At 50.8% G+C, this 22,537-nt stretch overlaps 8 non-coding genes and 2 pseudogenes across 8 annotated transcripts; all 10 read left to right on the forward strand.

Moving 5' to 3' along the window:
• The first annotated feature begins 535 nt into the window (after nucleotides 1–535).
• Nucleotides 536–729, forward strand: LOC139695853 (U2 spliceosomal RNA). The gene has a single exon (XR_011702429.1). It is a non-coding gene; the product is annotated as a U2 spliceosomal RNA (small nuclear RNA).
• Nucleotides 730–2,240: 1,511 nt separating this feature from the next.
• On the forward strand, nucleotides 2,241–2,433 carry LOC139695867 (U2 spliceosomal RNA). The gene has a single exon (XR_011702433.1). It is a non-coding gene; the product is annotated as a U2 spliceosomal RNA (small nuclear RNA).
• Nucleotides 2,434–3,944: 1,511 nt separating this feature from the next.
• On the forward strand, nucleotides 3,945–4,137 carry LOC139695868 (U2 spliceosomal RNA). The gene has a single exon (XR_011702434.1). It is a non-coding gene; the product is annotated as a U2 spliceosomal RNA (small nuclear RNA).
• A 1,511-nt stretch (nucleotides 4,138–5,648) lies between these two features.
• LOC139695864 (U2 spliceosomal RNA) lies at nucleotides 5,649–5,782 on the forward strand (annotated as a pseudogene).
• Nucleotides 5,783–11,034: 5,252 nt separating this feature from the next.
• On the forward strand, nucleotides 11,035–11,228 carry LOC139695854 (U2 spliceosomal RNA). The gene has a single exon (XR_011702430.1). It is a non-coding gene; the product is annotated as a U2 spliceosomal RNA (small nuclear RNA).
• A 1,511-nt stretch (nucleotides 11,229–12,739) lies between these two features.
• LOC139695839 (U2 spliceosomal RNA) lies at nucleotides 12,740–12,932 on the forward strand. Its single transcript, XR_011702416.1, has one exon. It is a non-coding gene; the product is annotated as a U2 spliceosomal RNA (small nuclear RNA).
• Nucleotides 12,933–14,443: 1,511 nt separating this feature from the next.
• On the forward strand, nucleotides 14,444–14,636 carry LOC139695840 (U2 spliceosomal RNA). Its single transcript, XR_011702417.1, has one exon. It is a non-coding gene; the product is annotated as a U2 spliceosomal RNA (small nuclear RNA).
• A 1,511-nt stretch (nucleotides 14,637–16,147) lies between these two features.
• LOC139695841 (U2 spliceosomal RNA) lies at nucleotides 16,148–16,340 on the forward strand. The gene has a single exon (XR_011702418.1). It is a non-coding gene; the product is annotated as a U2 spliceosomal RNA (small nuclear RNA).
• A 1,511-nt stretch (nucleotides 16,341–17,851) lies between these two features.
• On the forward strand, nucleotides 17,852–18,044 carry LOC139695842 (U2 spliceosomal RNA). Its single transcript, XR_011702419.1, has one exon. It is a non-coding gene; the product is annotated as a U2 spliceosomal RNA (small nuclear RNA).
• A 1,511-nt stretch (nucleotides 18,045–19,555) lies between these two features.
• LOC139695866 (U2 spliceosomal RNA) lies at nucleotides 19,556–19,689 on the forward strand (annotated as a pseudogene).
• The last annotated feature ends 2,848 nt before the right edge of the window (nucleotides 19,690–22,537 follow it).

The following is a 22,537-nucleotide window of genomic DNA, read 5'->3' on the forward strand; positions in this document are numbered from 1 at the left end:
CATCGTCGTGGGAAGCCTGGGGACGTGGGACTCGCAGAACGACCCCGTCCTGAAGTCCCTGGGCCTACCTCGACGATTCTGCACCACCATGCGGCGACTGATGGTCAGCGACGTCATCCGCTGGACCCGGGACTGCTACGTCGAACACATCACGGGACATAGACAGTATGAAGACGGCTCCGGAGGCTGAAAAGGAAAGGACAAAAGTGAAGTCGTGTAAAATCATTTCCCCCCCTCTTTCCATACTTCTTCATTGTAAAACCTTTCTCTGTCCCCTTTCTCTTTTATTTACTCTATGAGCCATAGTGTATGAATGGCCACGCCGTGGTGTATAAACGGCCCCCCCCAAAAGTGTAAACCCTCCCCGTGAGAGACTTAAACATATAAAACATTTTATAAAAAAAAACACTCGTGCGAGAAGCCTATATTATTATAATATTTCCCCAAAATAAAGGGGCAAAAAGACTTGTTCCCCGGCTCCCTCATTTGGAGGGAGCCGGTCATGTATAAATTATATATTAATTATAAGTTGCTTAAAACTCTGTATGAAAGAATTTTCAAATAAACATTTTAAATCTGTTCTTATCAGCTTAATATCTGATACGTCCCGCATTGCGGGACCAGAATATTAATCTGATTTTTGGACATTGGCGGGGTACCCGGAGTTTACTCCATCCCTGCCGCGGGTTGGCCCGGCATTGCAGTACCGTCGGGATCGGCCCATCATTAAAAAGGTCCACTTAAAAGCTGATGAGAACAGATTGAAGCTTAAATTGATCCGCGAAAATTATTTATTTTCGCACTTGCAAATTTCAGGCGATCCGGCTGGAAAAATATTCGCGAAATTGCATTTTCGCGGAGAGAAGCGATTTTATTCCATGCGAGCGGAGCAAAAGTAATGTAATCCAAATTGAAGCAGCACAACGAAGTATTAAAAGGAATGAATTATTAAAAGGAGAGAAACTTGGGAAGAAAAAAAATCCCATCTGAAGAGAGTCGTCGTCACTTTAAAGTGTAAGTGTAACAATAAATACAATTTTGTGAAAATAATGCAATTATTTTTTCTGCTTTCAATGCAACGTCAACAACAACAACGTCTTGTCTCCTCAGTATTCCATCATTGGAGACGACGACAACTGTTGAAGAGAGGCGCCGGATCACGTTTCAAACTTTGGCGTGTGACGCCCCTTCCTTCCAGCTGTTTACCTCCCCCCCGAAGAGATGGCGCGCGCGCGCTCCCGGCAAGGAGCGTCATTCAAGACGACCCGACGCGAATCGACTCGCGGAAATAGGCGAGTTCCACTCTTTTACCTTAGTTTTTGAACACCAATCTTTCCACAGAATTTATGCGAAGATAATTCTTGTAAAAGGAGTGTGTGTTTGATGAAAAAAAATTGAACGGAAAAGAAACTCAATACATCGGAGGAAACGACCGATCGCGAGCACTCGGGAAAAATTGGAAAAATGTTTGCAAAAAAATTTTCAGAAATTTTTTGCGAATTTCGCGGAAATCGATGCCCATTTCCGCGATTTTTTCGAGAAAATGGAAAATATAAACAATGGAGAAATCTGGTTTTCCATCTTGTGTAATTGAAAGCGCCACTTTTTTACAGCCTTTTCGATTCCTATTCTCCGATTTGAAGAAAACCCTAATTTGTTTATATTTGAAGAAACCCTAATTTATGTATTTATTTATTTATAAGGAAAGCGTATTTTTACTAATGACGATTAATGCAAAGTAAGTGAACAGCACACGATTTTAAATCTCTACCACACAGGAAGTGAAGTGAAGAGGAAGCCCGTTTTTCGAAAAACTGTCGACCACTGAATACTGGCGAAAAGGGCCCTTTATTACCGCCCTGGATGCCCCCCTCCATTTTCGGAATGTTTGAAAATTGCGCCCGACCTTTCCCGGGAAGCGGGGAGAGAGCTTGCAATACGTCTCGTGTGTCGCTCACAGAGATGGCACGACCTAGCGAAGGACTCCGCGTTGCAATTTACTGTCTCGCCTCCGGACTCCGGGGACGCAATTGCTCCGGCCGTCCTGCCCCCCGCGCCCCCCCAAAACTTTTCTTGCTGCAGGAAAACAAGGAAGCCTTCGGAAACACCCCCGCAGGACCCTACGCGAATTCTCCCCGACCAATGCCACCCCGCGGCGCCTACGCCAATCCTGCGCCCTCCGCCCCAAGTGCTCCGGGGTCGTCCCTACACATGTAAATATTGCAGAAAAGGGCTCCCTTATCGCTTCTCGGCCTTATGGCTAAGATCAAAGTGTAGTATCTGTTCTTATCAGCTTAATATCTGATACGTCCCGCATTGCGGGACCAGAATATTAATCTGATTTTTGGACATTGGCGGGGTACCCGGAGTTTACTCCATCCCTGCCGCGGGTTGGCCCGGCATTGCAGTACCGTCGGGATCGGCCCATCATTAAAAAGGTCCACTTAAAAGCTGATGAGAACAGATTGAAGCTTAAATTGATCCGCGAAAATTATTTATTTTCGCACTTGCAAATTTCAGGCGATCCGGCTGGAAAAATATTCGCGAAATTGCATTTTCGCGGAGAGAAGCGATTTTATTCCATGCGAGCGGAGCAAAAGTAATGTAATCCAAATTGAAGCAGCACAACGAAGTATTAAAAGGAATGAATTATTAAAAGGAGAGAAACTTGGGAAGAAAAAAAATCCCATCTGAAGAGAGTCGTCGTCACTTTAAAGTGTAAGTGTAACAATAAATACAATTTTGTGAAAATAATGCAATTATTTTTTCTGCTTTCAATGCAACGTCAACAACAACAACGTCTTGTCTCCTCAGTATTCCATCATTGGAGACGACGACAACTGTTGAAGAGAGGCGCCGGATCACGTTTCAAACTTTGGCGTGTGACGCCCCTTCCTTCCAGCTGTTTACCTCCCCCCCGAAGAGATGGCGCGCGCGCGCTCCCGGCAAGGAGCGTCATTCAAGACGACCCGACGCGAATCGACTCGCGGAAATAGGCGAGTTCCACTCTTTTACCTTAGTTTTTGAACACCAATCTTTCCACAGAATTTATGCGAAGATAATTCTTGTAAAAGGAGTGTGTGTTTGATGAAAAAAAATTGAACGGAAAAGAAACTCAATACATCGGAGGAAACGACCGATCGCGAGCACTCGGGAAAAATTGGAAAAATGTTTGCAAAAAAATTTTCAGAAATTTTTTGCGAATTTCGCGGAAATCGATGCCCATTTCCGCGATTTTTTCGAGAAAATGGAAAATATAAACAATGGAGAAATCTGGTTTTCCATCTTGTGTAATTGAAAGCGCCACTTTTTTACAGCCTTTTCGATTCCTATTCTCCGATTTGAAGAAAACCCTAATTTGTTTATATTTGAAGAAACCCTAATTTATGTATTTATTTATTTATAAGGAAAGCGTATTTTTACTAATGACGATTAATGCAAAGTAAGTGAACAGCACACGATTTTAAATCTCTACCACACAGGAAGTGAAGTGAAGAGGAAGCCCGTTTTTCGAAAAACTGTCGACCACTGAATACTGGCGAAAAGGGCCCTTTATTACCGCCCTGGATGCCCCCCTCCATTTTCGGAATGTTTGAAAATTGCGCCCGACCTTTCCCGGGAAGCGGGGAGAGAGCTTGCAATACGTCTCGTGTGTCGCTCACAGAGATGGCACGACCTAGCGAAGGACTCCGCGTTGCAATTTACTGTCTCGCCTCCGGACTCCGGGGACGCAATTGCTCCGGCCGTCCTGCCCCCCGCGCCCCCCCAAAACTTTTCTTGCTGCAGGAAAACAAGGAAGCCTTCGGAAACACCCCCGCAGGACCCTACGCGAATTCTCCCCGACCAATGCCACCCCGCGGCGCCTACGCCAATCCTGCGCCCTCCGCCCCAAGTGCTCCGGGGTCGTCCCTACACATGTAAATATTGCAGAAAAGGGCTCCCTTATCGCTTCTCGGCCTTATGGCTAAGATCAAAGTGTAGTATCTGTTCTTATCAGCTTAATATCTGATACGTCCCGCATTGCGGGACCAGAATATTAATCTGATTTTTGGACATTGGCGGGGTACCCGGAGTTTACTCCATCCCTGCCGCGGGTTGGCCCGGCATTGCAGTACCGTCGGGATCGGCCCATCATTAAAAAGGTCCACTTAAAAGCTGATGAGAACAGATTGAAGCTTAAATTGATCCGCGAAAATTATTTATTTTCGCACTTGCAAATTTCAGGCGATCCGGCTGGAAAAATATTCGCGAAATTGCATTTTCGCGGAGAGAAGCGATTTTATTCCATGCGAGCGGAGCAAAAGTAATGTAATCCAAATTGAAGCAGCACAACGAAGTATTAAAAGGAATGAATTATTAAAAGGAGAGAAACTTGGGAAGAAAAAAAATCCCATCTGAAGAGAGTCGTCGTCACTTTAAAGTGTAAGTGTAACAATAAATACAATTTTGTGAAAATAATGCAATTATTTTTTCTGCTTTCAATGCAACGTCAACAACAACAACGTCTTGTCTCCTCAGTATTCCATCATTGGAGACGACGACAACTGTTGAAGAGAGGCGCCGGATCACGTTTCAAACTTTGGCGTGTGACGCCCCTTCCTTCCAGCTGTTTACCTCCCCCCCGAAGAGATGGCGCGCGCGCGCTCCCGGCAAGGAGCGTCATTCAAGACGACCCGACGCGAATCGACTCGCGGAAATAGGCGAGTTCCACTCTTTTACCTTAGTTTTTGAACACCAATCTTTCCACAGAATTTATGCGAAGATAATTCTTGTAAAAGGAGTGTGTGTTTGATGAAAAAAAATTGAACGGAAAAGAAACTCAATACATCGGAGGAAACGACCGATCGCGAGCACTCGGGAAAAATTGGAAAAATGTTTGCAAAAAAATTTTCAGAAATTTTTTGCGAATTTCGCGGAAATCGATGCCCATTTCCGCGATTTTTTCGAGAAAATGGAAAATATAAACAATGGAGAAATCTGGTTTTCCATCTTGTGTAATTGAAAGCGCCACTTTTTTACAGCCTTTTCGATTCCTATTCTCCGATTTGAAGAAAACCCTAATTTGTTTATATTTGAAGAAACCCTAATTTATGTATTTATTTATTTATAAGGAAAGCGTATTTTTACTAATGACGATTAATGCAAAGTAAGTGAACAGCACACGATTTTAAATCTCTACCACACAGGAAGTGAAGTGAAGAGGAAGCCCGTTTTTCGAAAAACTGTCGACCACTGAATACTGGCGAAAAGGGCCCTTTATTACCGCCCTGGATGCCCCCCTCCATTTTCGGAATGTTTGAAAATTGCGCCCGACCTTTCCCGGGAAGCGGGGAGAGAGCTTGCAATACGTCTCGTGTGTCGCTCACAGAGATGGCACGACCTAGCGAAGGACTCCGCGTTGCAATTTACTGTCTCGCCTCCGGACTCCGGGGACGCAATTGCTCCGGCCGTCCTGCCCCCCGCGCCCCCCCAAAACTTTTCTTGCTGCAGGAAAACAAGGAAGCCTTCGGAAACACCCCCGCAGGACCCTACGCGAATTCTCCCCGACCAATGCCACCCCGCGGCGCCTACGCCAATCCTGCGCCCTCCGCCCCAAGTGCTCCGGGGTCGTCCCTACACATGTAAATATTGCAGAAAAGGGCTCCCTTATCGCTTCTCGGCCTTATGGCTAAGATCAAAGTGTAGTATCTGTTCTTATCAGCTTAATCCCCTTAACTTTCTTCTTTTTCGCCCGCCAAATTCAAATTTTTAAATGAACAGATCTACCGCTTTTGGACCTTTCTAGCCTCTCTGAGGAATCCCGGACGGGCCCCGACCAACGGTAAGCCCCCCGGGACACTCCCAGAGGGAAGGGGCAACAGGACACTAGGCGCCTGCTCTGCCCAGTAGCCCCTCTTTCGACCCCCGATGGCCCCACGGTCCATTGCCTCTTCAAGGCGGACCGTGGGACCCACCGCCCCCTCAGGGCTCCCCGGTCGCTCACGGACCGTTCCCCACGCCCACTTGGGGTGATAACCTCCCCGGGCTCGACGCCGGGCCCCTAAGGCCCGGCGCAGGCCCCCGCCCCCGGTGCACCGCCGGGTCCCTTCAGGACCGGTAGGCTGAGCACCGGACGTTCCCCGGCCCCCGGTGCACTGCCAGGTCCCCTCCGGACCGGTAGCTTGAGCACCGAGGCCCCCGGACCCCCTCAGGGCCCCCGGGAGCACCCTCCGTCGATCCCGTACGGATCGGCGCAGAGCGGGTGATTTGAACGGCGCGCGGTTTCCTTTTCGGCCGCGACGCCGGTCAAGCGACCGTTCGGCGCGCTTCACGCCCGATCGGTTCGATTGACCCCCTCCCCCCCGTCCGGTATTTGTGGAAGACTTCATCTTCCACAAAACCGTCATTTCAAAACCCCGGTAAATTCAAATTTCCTCCCGATCCCACCCATACGGGCCGAGAAGCGGGTTGAGCGCCTTCAGCGCCATCCCTCGGCGGCCGCCTGGACTTCATTCAGGTGGACGCCACGCGCTTAATTTAAATTTGTATTTTTGAAAATTTTCGTTCCGCAGTCCCTCAGACCGCGGAAAAGCCCTCCGTCGCCCCCCTTGGCCTTCAGCATTTATATCTTTTGAATTTTTTTGTGTCCTTAAAAGGACAATTTTCAAAACAACGTACCACGGTCCTTCAGGCCGTGGAATATCGTCCGCCAGGCCCCGTTTGTGCCATGACTTAACGCCCTCCCATGCCCCCACGTCCTCCCCGTAAAAACGGGGGGGCGGGGGCCGTTAGAAAAGCACCATCGCGTGCTAGTTCCTCCGCCCCCCCCTCCTCCTCTCGCACTCCGCGGAGGAGGAAAGTCGAGGCGTCAGAGCCCGACTCCTCCCCTCCCCATACACCACCGGACGGCGCGTCCGAAAGCGCTTCGGCGCGTAGGACGCGTCGCCCGCGGAAAATCATACACTATGGCTCCCCCGTTTCTTCTTCTTCTTCTTCTCCATCCGGCGTCCGAAAGCCTTCCCTTGAGACCTTCTCCCCGCTCTCGGACGTCACCTATTCTCCCCCCAAGTCCCGTTCTTCTTCCCCTCTCTCCCTCGACGACTTCACGACGCCTCCGGATTCTTCTTCGTCCAGACGTCCGGCGCTGGATTCTCCCCCCCCGATTCCCCCGACTGCCCCCGCCCCCCAAACGACTGACAGGGTCCCGGCGCTTCTCCTGACCGGCACCGCGGTGTCGGCCAGGAGAATCGACAATCAACTTGTGGTTTACTTTCCCGTGGCGGACACGTTAACCTGCACCGAGGTGGGATGCAGCATGTCCTTCCGCGCTACGGAGTGGACGGCGATGCGGAGAAGTCTCGTCCGGCACCTGATGGAGCAGCACGGCCACCGACTCACGTCGGTGAACGCCTGCTCCATCTGCGGTGGGACTATCGGCCGCAAGCCGTCCACTCATCCCTGCCTCAAAGGGGGGATACGTAAGGCTGCGGACGGACGTGTTGCACTCTCGCATCGGTGCGGGGCATGCGATTTCGCATGCGCTACCCGTCGCGGGCTTGCGAACCACATGGTGACCCACAAGAGACCTCCCCCCTTGATTGCCCCCCTTCAGGAGGCAATCGAGGAGACAGTTAGATGCACGACGCCGCCCAACGTGACCGAGGCGCAACCCTCCGATCCAGACGCAGCAGCAGACGCTCCGGCCGAAGACCTGGCGCCGGGGCAGCCTCCTGAAGTCGGTGACCTTAACGACACCGGGTCACCGCCGCCTGTGGACGCAGCAACATCGCCGCCGCCAGCTCCAGACGCAGCAGAAGGAGCACCACGACAGGTCGAGCCACCGATACAGCAGAAGGAGAAGCTGTGGCTCGACCGACTGGCCAGCACATCCGGCCAGTCATGGGAGGAGTTCGAGGTCGTGGTGCAGGATCTGGTGGCCACCACCCAGGCGGAGAGGAAGAGGGAGGCGAAACCTGCGGACGGAGGGGAAGCTCCTCGGCCACGAAACGTCGTGCACAGACAACCACCAAGACGCAGACAAGTAGCTGACTACGACGCGAAAAAGGCGTCGGACATACAGAAACTCTTCAGGAGTCATCCCAGGAGGGCAGTGGAGAGCATCCTGTCCGATAAGTCACCCTATTGCGACATTCCCGCGGAGGAGGTGGAAAAGCATTTCCGCCAAGTCTACGGGAATGTCGGGATGGGGGGCTTGGAGGACGAGGGTGACGACTCGGTCTACCGTCGCACGACGGAGACCGAGAAGAAACTGCTCCTCGAAAGGATCACTCCTGAGGAAGTGACGAGACGCATGTCTAGAACCAAGAACACCGCCCCGGGCCCCGATGGCCTCACCTACGGCGACCTGAGGGCGGTCGATAGACATGGACGAATTCTCTCTTTTATCTTCAACAGATGCCTGAAGGAGGCCAGGACACCGGCCGCGTGGAAGACCTCTCGGACTGTCCTCCTGCACAAAGGGGGGGACCGCCAGGACATCGGCAACTGGAGGCCCATAGCGCTTGGCAACACCATCGCCAAGCTGTACGCCGGGGTGCTTGCTGACCGCATACTATCTTGGGCGGTCAGCGGGAAGAAGATGCACCCGGCTCAAAAGGGCTTCCGGGAGTTCGAGGGGTGCCACGAGCACAATTTCACCCTTCAGGCAGCTGTTGACGAAATGAGACGCAGACGTTCCCGAATCGCACTGGCTTGGCTTGACCTACGGAACGCGTTCGGGTCCATCCCGCACCAACACCTCCAGAACACCCTGAGGAGGATGGACTTGCCTGAGGAGATGAGGAGGACCGTGGAGGAGTTGCAGAAGGGCTCCACGGTCGTGAAGACGACCAGCGGCGACACCGGCGTCATCGACATCTGCGCCGGTGTCAAGCAGGGGTGCCCGTTATCACCGACCATTTTCAACTTGGGAATGGAGCCGGTGATACGGGCGGTCGCTGGTGAGGCAGGCAAGTCCGGAGTCGTCGTCCAGGGGCAAAACATCGCCATCCTGGCCTACGCGGACGACTTGGTGCTGGTGGCCCGGGACCAGGAGCACCTGCAGCGCCTGCTGAACATCGCGGGAGAAGAGGCGACCGCTGCAGGTCTACAGTTCAAGCCAAGCAAGTGCGCAACGCTGGACCTCAACTTTGCAGCAAACCAGCCCGTGCAGCCGTCCCAACTCACCATCCAGGGGGCGGCCATTTCCAGCCTGAAGGACGGCGAAGCGTACCGGTACCTCGGGGTCCCGTTCGGGTTCCACGTGGACCAGACCCCCGAGGAGGACCTGGTGCGCTTGGGCGAGGACGTCAAGAAGATCGACGAGTCACTCCTCGCCCCGTGGCAGAAGATCGCCGCGACCAACATCTTCCTTCTGCCCAGGCTGGAATTCATCTTGCGGGCTGGTAATGTTAAAAAGAAAAACTTGACCGACATCGACAAGAGGCTGAAGGCCTGCGCAAAGGGCTGGCTCCATTTGCCCAAAAGGGCATCGCCTGAGATGGTCTTCATTGGCCATCAACACGGCGGCGCAGGTCTTCTCCCTCTTTCCGACTTGACTGACATATTGACCATCGTGCAGGGATATCGACTCCTCCATTCCCGTGACCCCAACGTGAGAGTGCTCGCCTGGGGTCGCCTGAAGGAGGTAGTGCGGAGGAAGCTGAGGAGACCGCCAACCACCGGTGATCTCGCAGAGTACCTTAGTGGTAGTCTGCGGGATGACTTTGGAAGGGAAAGCGGCGACTTCAGTTCCCTCTTCACGCAGGTTCGCTCCGCGTCACGCCGTATCGCCGCGCGCATAGGCTTGAGCTGGAGATGGTCGGACGAGCTAAGGGAGATGCAGATTTCGTTCCGGGACATGAATGACGGGGCTGAAGACCGCCCCCCCTTCATCAGGGTTCCTCCGAAGGCCGTAAGGCAACTGACGGGTGCCCTGAAGATCGCGGTGCGGCGCTACTACCTGAACAAGGTAAGCGCCAAGCCCGATCAAGGGAAAGTCATTCGTGCCTCGGCGAAATCTGAAGCCTCCAATCACTTCCTGGCAGGAGGGAGATACACCAGGTTTTGTGATTGGAGGTTCATCTTTAGGGCTCGGCTCGATCTGCTCCCGCTCAATGCCTGTCGCCGTTGGGAAACCAACGGGGACAAGCGGTGTCGGCGATGTGGCTACGCGGAGGAGACCCTGCCCCACGTCGTTAATCACTGCACGATGCACTCAAGGACGTGGCAGCATAGACATAATGCTGTCCAAGACCGACTACACAGGGCTCTGATTGGACGCCGGGGAAAAGGTGACGATGAAATCAGAGTCAACAAACAAGTACCTGGCACTGACTCGACTCTTAGACCAGACCTGGTTATAACTAACCAGGCCGACAAGACTGTGACATTGATCGACGTAGCAGTACCGTTCGAGAACAACGAGGGAGCTCTGCTGGCAGCCAGGACCGCGAAGGAGGAGAAGTACGCCGCCCTGGCAGAGACCATCCGCCAGCAGGGATACCGGTCATCGGTCGCCGCCATCGTCGTGGGAAGCCTGGGGACGTGGGACTCGCAGAACGACCCCGTCCTGAAGTCCCTGGGCCTACCTCGACGATTCTGCACCACCATGCGGCGACTGATGGTCAGCGACGTCATCCGCTGGACCCGGGACTGCTACGTCGAACACATCACGGGACATAGACAGTATGAAGACGGCTCCGGAGGCTGAAAAGGAAAGGACAAAAGTGAAGTCGTGTAAAATCATTTCCTCCCTCTTTCCATACTTCTTCATTGTAAAACCTTTCTCTGTCCCCTTTCTCTTTTATTTACTCTATGAGCCATAGTGTATGAATGGCCACGCCGTGGTGTATAAACGGCCCCCCCCAAAAGTGTAAACCCTCCCCGTGAGAGACTTAAACATATAAAACATTTTATAAAAAAAAACACTCGTGCGAGAAGCCTATATTATTATAATATTTCCCCAAAATAAAGGGGCAAAAAGACTTGTTCCCCGGCTCCCTCATTTGGAGGGAGCCGGTCATGTATAAATTATATATTAATTATAAGTTGCTTAAAACTCTGTATGAAAGAATTTTCAAATAAACATTTTAAATCTGTTCTTATCAGCTTAATATCTGATACGTCCCGCATTGCGGGACCAGAATATTAATCTGATTTTTGGACATTGGCGGGGTACCCGGAGTTTACTCCATCCCTGCCGCGGGTTGGCCCGGCATTGCAGTACCGTCGGGATCGGCCCATCATTAAAAAGGTCCACTTAAAAGCTGATGAGAACAGATTGAAGCTTAAATTGATCCGCGAAAATTATTTATTTTCGCACTTGCAAATTTCAGGCGATCCGGCTGGAAAAATATTCGCGAAATTGCATTTTCGCGGAGAGAAGCGATTTTATTCCATGCGAGCGGAGCAAAAGTAATGTAATCCAAATTGAAGCAGCACAACGAAGTATTAAAAGGAATGAATTATTAAAAGGAGAGAAACTTGGGAAGAAAAAAAATCCCATCTGAAGAGAGTCGTCGTCACTTTAAAGTGTAAGTGTAACAATAAATACAATTTTGTGAAAATAATGCAATTATTTTTTCTGCTTTCAATGCAACGTCAACAACAACAACGTCTTGTCTCCTCAGTATTCCATCATTGGAGACGACGACAACTGTTGAAGAGAGGCGCCGGATCACGTTTCAAACTTTGGCGTGTGACGCCCCTTCCTTCCAGCTGTTTACCTCCCCCCCGAAGAGATGGCGCGCGCGCGCTCCCGGCAAGGAGCGTCATTCAAGACGACCCGACGCGAATCGACTCGCGGAAATAGGCGAGTTCCACTCTTTTACCTTAGTTTTTGAACACCAATCTTTCCACAGAATTTATGCGAAGATAATTCTTGTAAAAGGAGTGTGTGTTTGATGAAAAAAAATTGAACGGAAAAGAAACTCAATACATCGGAGGAAACGACCGATCGCGAGCACTCGGGAAAAATTGGAAAAATGTTTGCAAAAAAATTTTCAGAAATTTTTTGCGAATTTCGCGGAAATCGATGCCCATTTCCGCGATTTTTTCGAGAAAATGGAAAATATAAACAATGGAGAAATCTGGTTTTCCATCTTGTGTAATTGAAAGCGCCACTTTTTTACAGCCTTTTCGATTCCTATTCTCCGATTTGAAGAAAACCCTAATTTGTTTATATTTGAAGAAACCCTAATTTATGTATTTATTTATTTATAAGGAAAGCGTATTTTTACTAATGACGATTAATGCAAAGTAAGTGAACAGCACACGATTTTAAATCTCTACCACACAGGAAGTGAAGTGAAGAGGAAGCCCGTTTTTCGAAAAACTGTCGACCACTGAATACTGGCGAAAAGGGCCCTTTATTACCGCCCTGGATGCCCCCCTCCATTTTCGGAATGTTTGAAAATTGCGCCCGACCTTTCCCGGGAAGCGGGGAGAGAGCTTGCAATACGTCTCGTGTGTCGCTCACAGAGATGGCACGACCTAGCGAAGGACTCCGCGTTGCAATTTACTGTCTCGCCTCCGGACTCCGGGGACGCAATTGCTCCGGCCGTCCTGCCCCCCGCGCCCCCCCAAAACTTTTCTTGCTGCAGGAAAACAAGGAAGCCTTCGGAAACACCCCCGCAGGACCCTACGCGAATTCTCCCCGACCAATGCCACCCCGCGGCGCCTACGCCAATCCTGCGCCCTCCGCCCCAAGTGCTCCGGGGTCGTCCCTACACATGTAAATATTGCAGAAAAGGGCTCCCTTATCGCTTCTCGGCCTTATGGCTAAGATCAAAGTGTAGTATCTGTTCTTATCAGCTTAATATCTGATACGTCCCGCATTGCGGGACCAGAATATTAATCTGATTTTTGGACATTGGCGGGGTACCCGGAGTTTACTCCATCCCTGCCGCGGGTTGGCCCGGCATTGCAGTACCGTCGGGATCGGCCCATCATTAAAAAGGTCCACTTAAAAGCTGATGAGAACAGATTGAAGCTTAAATTGATCCGCGAAAATTATTTATTTTCGCACTTGCAAATTTCAGGCGATCCGGCTGGAAAAATATTCGCGAAATTGCATTTTCGCGGAGAGAAGCGATTTTATTCCATGCGAGCGGAGCAAAAGTAATGTAATCCAAATTGAAGCAGCACAACGAAGTATTAAAAGGAATGAATTATTAAAAGGAGAGAAACTTGGGAAGAAAAAAAATCCCATCTGAAGAGAGTCGTCGTCACTTTAAAGTGTAAGTGTAACAATAAATACAATTTTGTGAAAATAATGCAATTATTTTTTCTGCTTTCAATGCAACGTCAACAACAACAACGTCTTGTCTCCTCAGTATTCCATCATTGGAGACGACGACAACTGTTGAAGAGAGGCGCCGGATCACGTTTCAAACTTTGGCGTGTGACGCCCCTTCCTTCCAGCTGTTTACCTCCCCCCCGAAGAGATGGCGCGCGCGCGCTCCCGGCAAGGAGCGTCATTCAAGACGACCCGACGCGAATCGACTCGCGGAAATAGGCGAGTTCCACTCTTTTACCTTAGTTTTTGAACACCAATCTTTCCACAGAATTTATGCGAAGATAATTCTTGTAAAAGGAGTGTGTGTTTGATGAAAAAAAATTGAACGGAAAAGAAACTCAATACATCGGAGGAAACGACCGATCGCGAGCACTCGGGAAAAATTGGAAAAATGTTTGCAAAAAAATTTTCAGAAATTTTTTGCGAATTTCGCGGAAATCGATGCCCATTTCCGCGATTTTTTCGAGAAAATGGAAAATATAAACAATGGAGAAATCTGGTTTTCCATCTTGTGTAATTGAAAGCGCCACTTTTTTACAGCCTTTTCGATTCCTATTCTCCGATTTGAAGAAAACCCTAATTTGTTTATATTTGAAGAAACCCTAATTTATGTATTTATTTATTTATAAGGAAAGCGTATTTTTACTAATGACGATTAATGCAAAGTAAGTGAACAGCACACGATTTTAAATCTCTACCACACAGGAAGTGAAGTGAAGAGGAAGCCCGTTTTTCGAAAAACTGTCGACCACTGAATACTGGCGAAAAGGGCCCTTTATTACCGCCCTGGATGCCCCCCTCCATTTTCGGAATGTTTGAAAATTGCGCCCGACCTTTCCCGGGAAGCGGGGAGAGAGCTTGCAATACGTCTCGTGTGTCGCTCACAGAGATGGCACGACCTAGCGAAGGACTCCGCGTTGCAATTTACTGTCTCGCCTCCGGACTCCGGGGACGCAATTGCTCCGGCCGTCCTGCCCCCCGCGCCCCCCCAAAACTTTTCTTGCTGCAGGAAAACAAGGAAGCCTTCGGAAACACCCCCGCAGGACCCTACGCGAATTCTCCCCGACCAATGCCACCCCGCGGCGCCTACGCCAATCCTGCGCCCTCCGCCCCAAGTGCTCCGGGGTCGTCCCTACACATGTAAATATTGCAGAAAAGGGCTCCCTTATCGCTTCTCGGCCTTATGGCTAAGATCAAAGTGTAGTATCTGTTCTTATCAGCTTAATATCTGATACGTCCCGCATTGCGGGACCAGAATATTAATCTGATTTTTGGACATTGGCGGGGTACCCGGAGTTTACTCCATCCCTGCCGCGGGTTGGCCCGGCATTGCAGTACCGTCGGGATCGGCCCATCATTAAAAAGGTCCACTTAAAAGCTGATGAGAACAGATTGAAGCTTAAATTGATCCGCGAAAATTATTTATTTTCGCACTTGCAAATTTCAGGCGATCCGGCTGGAAAAATATTCGCGAAATTGCATTTTCGCGGAGAGAAGCGATTTTATTCCATGCGAGCGGAGCAAAAGTAATGTAATCCAAATTGAAGCAGCACAACGAAGTATTAAAAGGAATGAATTATTAAAAGGAGAGAAACTTGGGAAGAAAAAAAATCCCATCTGAAGAGAGTCGTCGTCACTTTAAAGTGTAAGTGTAACAATAAATACAATTTTGTGAAAATAATGCAATTATTTTTTCTGCTTTCAATGCAACGTCAACAACAACAACGTCTTGTCTCCTCAGTATTCCATCATTGGAGACGACGACAACTGTTGAAGAGAGGCGCCGGATCACGTTTCAAACTTTGGCGTGTGACGCCCCTTCCTTCCAGCTGTTTACCTCCCCCCCGAAGAGATGGCGCGCGCGCGCTCCCGGCAAGGAGCGTCATTCAAGACGACCCGACGCGAATCGACTCGCGGAAATAGGCGAGTTCCACTCTTTTACCTTAGTTTTTGAACACCAATCTTTCCACAGAATTTATGCGAAGATAATTCTTGTAAAAGGAGTGTGTGTTTGATGAAAAAAAATTGAACGGAAAAGAAACTCAATACATCGGAGGAAACGACCGATCGCGAGCACTCGGGAAAAATTGGAAAAATGTTTGCAAAAAAATTTTCAGAAATTTTTTGCGAATTTCGCGGAAATCGATGCCCATTTCCGCGATTTTTTCGAGAAAATGGAAAATATAAACAATGGAGAAATCTGGTTTTCCATCTTGTGTAATTGAAAGCGCCACTTTTTTACAGCCTTTTCGATTCCTATTCTCCGATTTGAAGAAAACCCTAATTTGTTTATATTTGAAGAAACCCTAATTTATGTATTTATTTATTTATAAGGAAAGCGTATTTTTACTAATGACGATTAATGCAAAGTAAGTGAACAGCACACGATTTTAAATCTCTACCACACAGGAAGTGAAGTGAAGAGGAAGCCCGTTTTTCGAAAAACTGTCGACCACTGAATACTGGCGAAAAGGGCCCTTTATTACCGCCCTGGATGCCCCCCTCCATTTTCGGAATGTTTGAAAATTGCGCCCGACCTTTCCCGGGAAGCGGGGAGAGAGCTTGCAATACGTCTCGTGTGTCGCTCACAGAGATGGCACGACCTAGCGAAGGACTCCGCGTTGCAATTTACTGTCTCGCCTCCGGACTCCGGGGACGCAATTGCTCCGGCCGTCCTGCCCCCCGCGCCCCCCCAAAACTTTTCTTGCTGCAGGAAAACAAGGAAGCCTTCGGAAACACCCCCGCAGGACCCTACGCGAATTCTCCCCGACCAATGCCACCCCGCGGCGCCTACGCCAATCCTGCGCCCTCCGCCCCAAGTGCTCCGGGGTCGTCCCTACACATGTAAATATTGCAGAAAAGGGCTCCCTTATCGCTTCTCGGCCTTATGGCTAAGATCAAAGTGTAGTATCTGTTCTTATCAGCTTAATATCTGATACGTCCCGCATTGCGGGACCAGAATATTAATCTGATTTTTGGACATTGGCGGGGTACCCGGAGTTTACTCCATCCCTGCCGCGGGTTGGCCCGGCATTGCAGTACCGTCGGGATCGGCCCATCATTAAAAAGGTCCACTTAAAAGCTGATGAGAACAGATTGAAGCTTAAATTGATCCGCGAAAATTATTTATTTTCGCACTTGCAAATTTCAGGCGATCCGGCTGGAAAAATATTCGCGAAATTGCATTTTCGCGGAGAGAAGCGATTTTATTCCATGCGAGCGGAGCAAAAGTAATGTAATCCAAATTGAAGCAGCACAACGAAGTATTAAAAGGAATGAATTATTAAAAGGAGAGAAACTTGGGAAGAAAAAAAATCCCATCTGAAGAGAGTCGTCGTCACTTTAAAGTGTAAGTGTAACAATAAATACAATTTTGTGAAAATAATGCAATTATTTTTTCTGCTTTCAATGCAACGTCAACAACAACAACGTCTTGTCTCCTCAGTATTCCATCATTGGAGACGACGACAACTGTTGAAGAGAGGCGCCGGATCACGTTTCAAACTTTGGCGTGTGACGCCCCTTCCTTCCAGCTGTTTACCTCCCCCCCGAAGAGATGGCGCGCGCGCGCTCCCGGCAAGGAGCGTCATTCAAGACGACCCGACGCGAATCGACTCGCGGAAATAGGCGAGTTCCACTCTTTTACCTTAGTTTTTGAACACCAATCTTTCCACAGAATTTATGCGAAGATAATTCTTGTAAAAGGAGTGTGTGTTTGATGAAAAAAAATTGAACGGAAAAGAAACTCAATACATCGGAGGAAACGACCGATCGCGAGCACTCGGGAAAAATTGGAAAAATGTTTGCAAAAAAATTTTCAGAAATTTTTTGCGAATTTCGCGGAAATCGATGCCCATTTCCGCGATTTTTTCGAGAAAATGGAAAATATAAACAATGGAGAAATCTGGTTTTCCATCTTGTGTAATTGAAAGCGCCACTTTTTTACAGCCTTTTCGATTCCTATTCTCCGATTTGAAGAAAACCCTAATTTGTTTATATTTGAAGAAACCCTAATTTATGTATTTATTTATTTATAAGGAAAGCGTATTTTTACTAATGACGATTAATGCAAAGTAAGTGAACAGCACACGATTTTAAATCTCTACCACACAGGAAGTGAAGTGAAGAGGAAGCCCGTTTTTCGAAAAACTGTCGACCACTGAATACTGGCGAAAAGGGCCCTTTATTACCGCCCTGGATGCCCCCCTCCATTTTCGGAATGTTTGAAAATTGCGCCCGACCTTTCCCGGGAAGCGGGGAGAGAGCTTGCAATACGTCTCGTGTGTCGCTCACAGAGATGGCACGACCTAGCGAAGGACTCCGCGTTGCAATTTACTGTCTCGCCTCCGGACTCCGGGGACGCAATTGCTCCGGCCGTCCTGCCCCCCGCGCCCCCCCAAAACTTTTCTTGCTGCAGGAAAACAAGGAAGCCTTCGGAAACACCCCCGCAGGACCCTACGCGAATTCTCCCCGACCAATGCCACCCCGCGGCGCCTACGCCAATCCTGCGCCCTCCGCCCCAAGTGCTCCGGGGTCGTCCCTACACATGTAAATATTGCAGAAAAGGGCTCCCTTATCGCTTCTCGGCCTTATGGCTAAGATCAAAGTGTAGTATCTGTTCTTATCAGCTTAATATCTGATACGTCCCGCATTGCGGGACCAGAATATTAATCTGATTTTTGGACATTGGCGGGGTACCCGGAGTTTACTCCATCCCTGCCGCGGGTTGGCCCGGCATTGCAGTACCGTCGGGATCGGCCCATCATTAAAAAGGTCCACTTAAAAGCTGATGAGAACAGATTGAAGCTTAAATTGATCCGCGAAAATTATTTATTTTCGCACTTGCAAATTTCAGGCGATCCGGCTGGAAAAATATTCGCGAAATTGCATTTTCGCGGAGAGAAGCGATTTTATTCCATGCGAGCGGAGCAAAAGTAATGTAATCCAAATTGAAGCAGCACAACGAAGTATTAAAAGGAATGAATTATTAAAAGGAGAGAAACTTGGGAAGAAAAAAAATCCCATCTGAAGAGAGTCGTCGTCACTTTAAAGTGTAAGTGTAACAATAAATACAATTTTGTGAAAATAATGCAATTATTTTTTCTGCTTTCAATGCAACGTCAACAACAACAACGTCTTGTCTCCTCAGTATTCCATCATTGGAGACGACGACAACTGTTGAAGAGAGGCGCCGGATCACGTTTCAAACTTTGGCGTGTGACGCCCCTTCCTTCCAGCTGTTTACCTCCCCCCCGAAGAGATGGCGCGCGCGCGCTCCCGGCAAGGAGCGTCATTCAAGACGACCCGACGCGAATCGACTCGCGGAAATAGGCGAGTTCCACTCTTTTACCTTAGTTTTTGAACACCAATCTTTCCACAGAATTTATGCGAAGATAATTCTTGTAAAAGGAGTGTGTGTTTGATGAAAAAAAATTGAACGGAAAAGAAACTCAATACATCGGAGGAAACGACCGATCGCGAGCACTCGGGAAAAATTGGAAAAATGTTTGCAAAAAAATTTTCAGAAATTTTTTGCGAATTTCGCGGAAATCGATGCCCATTTCCGCGATTTTTTCGAGAAAATGGAAAATATAAACAATGGAGAAATCTGGTTTTCCATCTTGTGTAATTGAAAGCGCCACTTTTTTACAGCCTTTTCGATTCCTATTCTCCGATTTGAAGAAAACCCTAATTTGTTTATATTTGAAGAAACCCTAATTTATGTATTTATTTATTTATAAGGAAAGCGTATTTTTACTAATGACGATTAATGCAAAGTAAGTGAACAGCACACGATTTTAAATCTCTACCACACAGGAAGTGAAGTGAAGAGGAAGCCCGTTTTTCGAAAAACTGTCGACCACTGAATACTGGCGAAAAGGGCCCTTTATTACCGCCCTGGATGCCCCCCTCCATTTTCGGAATGTTTGAAAATTGCGCCCGACCTTTCCCGGGAAGCGGGGAGAGAGCTTGCAATACGTCTCGTGTGTCGCTCACAGAGATGGCACGACCTAGCGAAGGACTCCGCGTTGCAATTTACTGTCTCGCCTCCGGACTCCGGGGACGCAATTGCTCCGGCCGTCCTGCCCCCCGCGCCCCCCCAAAACTTTTCTTGCTGCAGGAAAACAAGGAAGCCTTCGGAAACACCCCCGCAGGACCCTACGCGAATTCTCCCCGACCAATGCCACCCCGCGGCGCCTACGCCAATCCTGCGCCCTCCGCCCCAAGTGCTCCGGGGTCGTCCCTACACATGTAAATATTGCAGAAAAGGGCTCCCTTATCGCTTCTCGGCCTTATGGCTAAGATCAAAGTGTAGTATCTGTTCTTATCAGCTTAATCCCCTTAACTTTCTTCTTTTCCGCCCGCCAAATTCAAATTTTTAAATGAACAGATCTACCGCTTTTGGACCTTTCTAGCCTCTCTGAGGAATCCCGGACGGGCCCCGACCAACGGTAAGCCCCCCGGGACACTCCCAGAGGGAAGGGGCAACAGGACACTAGGCGCCTGCTCTGCCCAGTAGCCCCTCTTTCGACCCCCGATGGCCCCACGGTCCATTGCCTCTTCAAGGCGGACCGTGGGACCCACCGCCCCCTCAGGGCTCCCCGGTCGCTCACGGACCGTTCCCCACGCCCACTTGGGGTGATAACCTCCCCGGGCTCGACGCCGGGCCCCTAAGGCCCGGCGCAGGCCCCCGCCCCCGGTGCACCGCCGGGTCCCTTCAGGACCGGTAGGCTGAGCACCGGACGTTCCCCGGCCCCCGGTGCACTGCCAGGTCCCCTCCGGACCGGTAGCTTGAGCACCGAGGCCCCCGGACCCCCTCAGGGCCCCCGGGAGCACCCTCCGTCGATCCCGTACGGATCGGCGCAGAGCGGGTGATTTGAACGGCGCGCGGTTTCCTTTTCGGCCGCGACGCCGGTCAAGCGACCGTTCGGCGCGCTTCACGCCCGATCGGTTCGATTGACCCCCTCCCCCCCGTCCGGTATTTGTGGAAGACTTCATCTTCCACAAAACCGTCATTTCAAAACCCCGGTAAATTCAAATTTCCTCCCGATCCCACCCATACGGGCCGAGAAGCGGGTTGAGCGCCTTCAGCGCCATCCCTCGGCGGCCGCCTGGACTTCATTCAGGTGGACGCCACGCGCTTAATTTAAATTTGTATTTTTGAAAATTTTCGTTCCGCAGTCCCTCAGACCGCGGAAAAGCCCTCCGTCGCCCCCCTTGGCCTTCAGCATTTATATCTTTTGAATTTTTTTGTGTCCTTAAAAGGACAATTTTCAAAACAACGTTCCACGGTCCTTCAGGCCGTGGAATATCGTCCGCCAGGCCCCGTTTGTGCCATGACTTAACGCCCTCCCATGCCCCCACGTCCTCCCCGTAAAAACGGGGGGGCGGGGGCCGTTAGAAAAGCACCATCGCGTGCTAGTTCCTCCGCCCCCCCCTCCTCCTCTCGCACTCCGCGGAGGAGGAAAGTCGAGGCGTCAGAGCCCGACTCCTCCCCTCCCCATACACCACCGGACGGCGCGTCCGAAAGCGCTTCGGCGCATAGGACGCGTCGCCCGCGGAAAATCATACACTATGGCTCCCCCGTTTCTTCTTCTTCTTCTTCTCCATCCGGCGTCCGAAAGCCTTCCCTTGAGACCTTCTCCCCGCTCTCGGACGTCACCTATTCTCCCCCCAAGTCCCGTTCTTCTTCCCCTCTCTCCCTCGACGACTTCACGACGCCTCCGGATTCTTCTTCGTCCAGACGTCCGGCGCTGGATTCTCCCCCCCCGATTCCCCCGACTGCCCCCGCCCCCCAAACGACTGACAGGGTCCCGGCGCTTCTCCTGACCGGCACCGCGGTGTCGGCCAGGAGAATCGACAATCAACTTGTGGTTTACTTTCCCGTGGCGGATACGTTAACCTGCACCGAGGTGGGATGCAGCATGTCCTTCCGCGCTACGGAGTGGACGGCGATGCGGAGAAGTCTCGTCCGACACCTGATGGAGCAGCACGGCCACCGACTCACGTCGGTGAACGCCTGCTCCGTCTGCGGTGGGACTATCGGCCGCAAGCCGTCCACTCATCCCTGCCTCAAAGGGGGGATACGTAAGGCGGCGGACGGGCGTGTTGCACTCTCGCATCGGTGCGGGACATGCGACTTCGCATGCGCTACCCGTCGCGGGTTGGCGAACCACATGGTGACCCACAAGAGACCTCCCCCCTTGATTGCCCCCCTTCAGGAGGCAATCGAGGAGACAGTTAGATGCACGACGCCGCCCAACGTGACCGAGGCGCAACCCTCCGATCCAGACGCAGCAGCTGACGCTCCGGCCGAAGACCTGGCGCCGGGGCAGCCTCCTGAAGTCGGTGACCTTAACGACACCGGGTCACCGCCGCCTGTGGACGCAGCAACATCGCCGCCGCCAGCTCCAGACGCAGCAGAAGGAGCACCACGACAGGTCGAGCCACCGATACAGCAGAAGGAGAAGCTGTGGCTCGACCGACTGGCCAGCACCACCGGCCAGTCATGGGAGGAGTTCGAGGTCGTGGTGCAGGATCTGGTGGCCACCACCCAGGCGGAGAGGAAGAGGGAGGCGAAACCTGCGGACGGAGGGGAAGCTCCTCGGCCACGAAACGTCGTGCACAGACAACCACCAAGACGCAGACAAGTAGCTGACTACGACGCGAAAAAGGCGTCGGACATACAGAAACTCTTCAGGAGTCATCCCAGGAGGGCAGTGGAGAGCATCCTGTCCGATAAGTCACCCTATTGCGACATTCCCGCGGAGGAGGTGGAAAAGCATTTCCGCCAAGTCTACGGGAATGTCGGGATGGGGGGCTTGGAGGACGAGGGTGACGACTCGGTCTACCGTCGCACGACGGAGACCGAGAAGAAACTGCTCCTCGAAAGGATCACTCCTGAGGAAGTGACGAGACGCATGTCTAGAACCAAGAACACCGCCCCGGGCCCCGATGGCCTCACCTACGGCGACCTGAGGGCGGTCGATAGACATGGACGAATTCTCTCTTTTATCTTCAACAGATGCCTGAAGGAGGCCAGGACACCGGCCGCGTGGAAGACCTCTCGGACTGTCCTCCTGCACAAAGGGGGGGACCGCCAGGACATCGGCAACTGGAGGCCCATAGCGCTTGGCAACACCATCGCCAAGCTGTACGCCGGGGTGCTTGCTGACCGCATACTATCTTGGGCGGTCAGCGGGAAGAAGATGCACCCGGCTCAAAAGGGCTTCCGGGAGTTCGAGGGGTGCCACGAGCACA

This window comes from Hetaerina americana, unplaced genomic scaffold (genome assembly GCF_022747635.1).
Source record: "Hetaerina americana unplaced genomic scaffold, ioHetAmer1.1.p SCAF_646, whole genome shotgun sequence".
Classification (NCBI taxonomy): domain Eukaryota; kingdom Metazoa; phylum Arthropoda; class Insecta; order Odonata; family Calopterygidae; genus Hetaerina; species Hetaerina americana.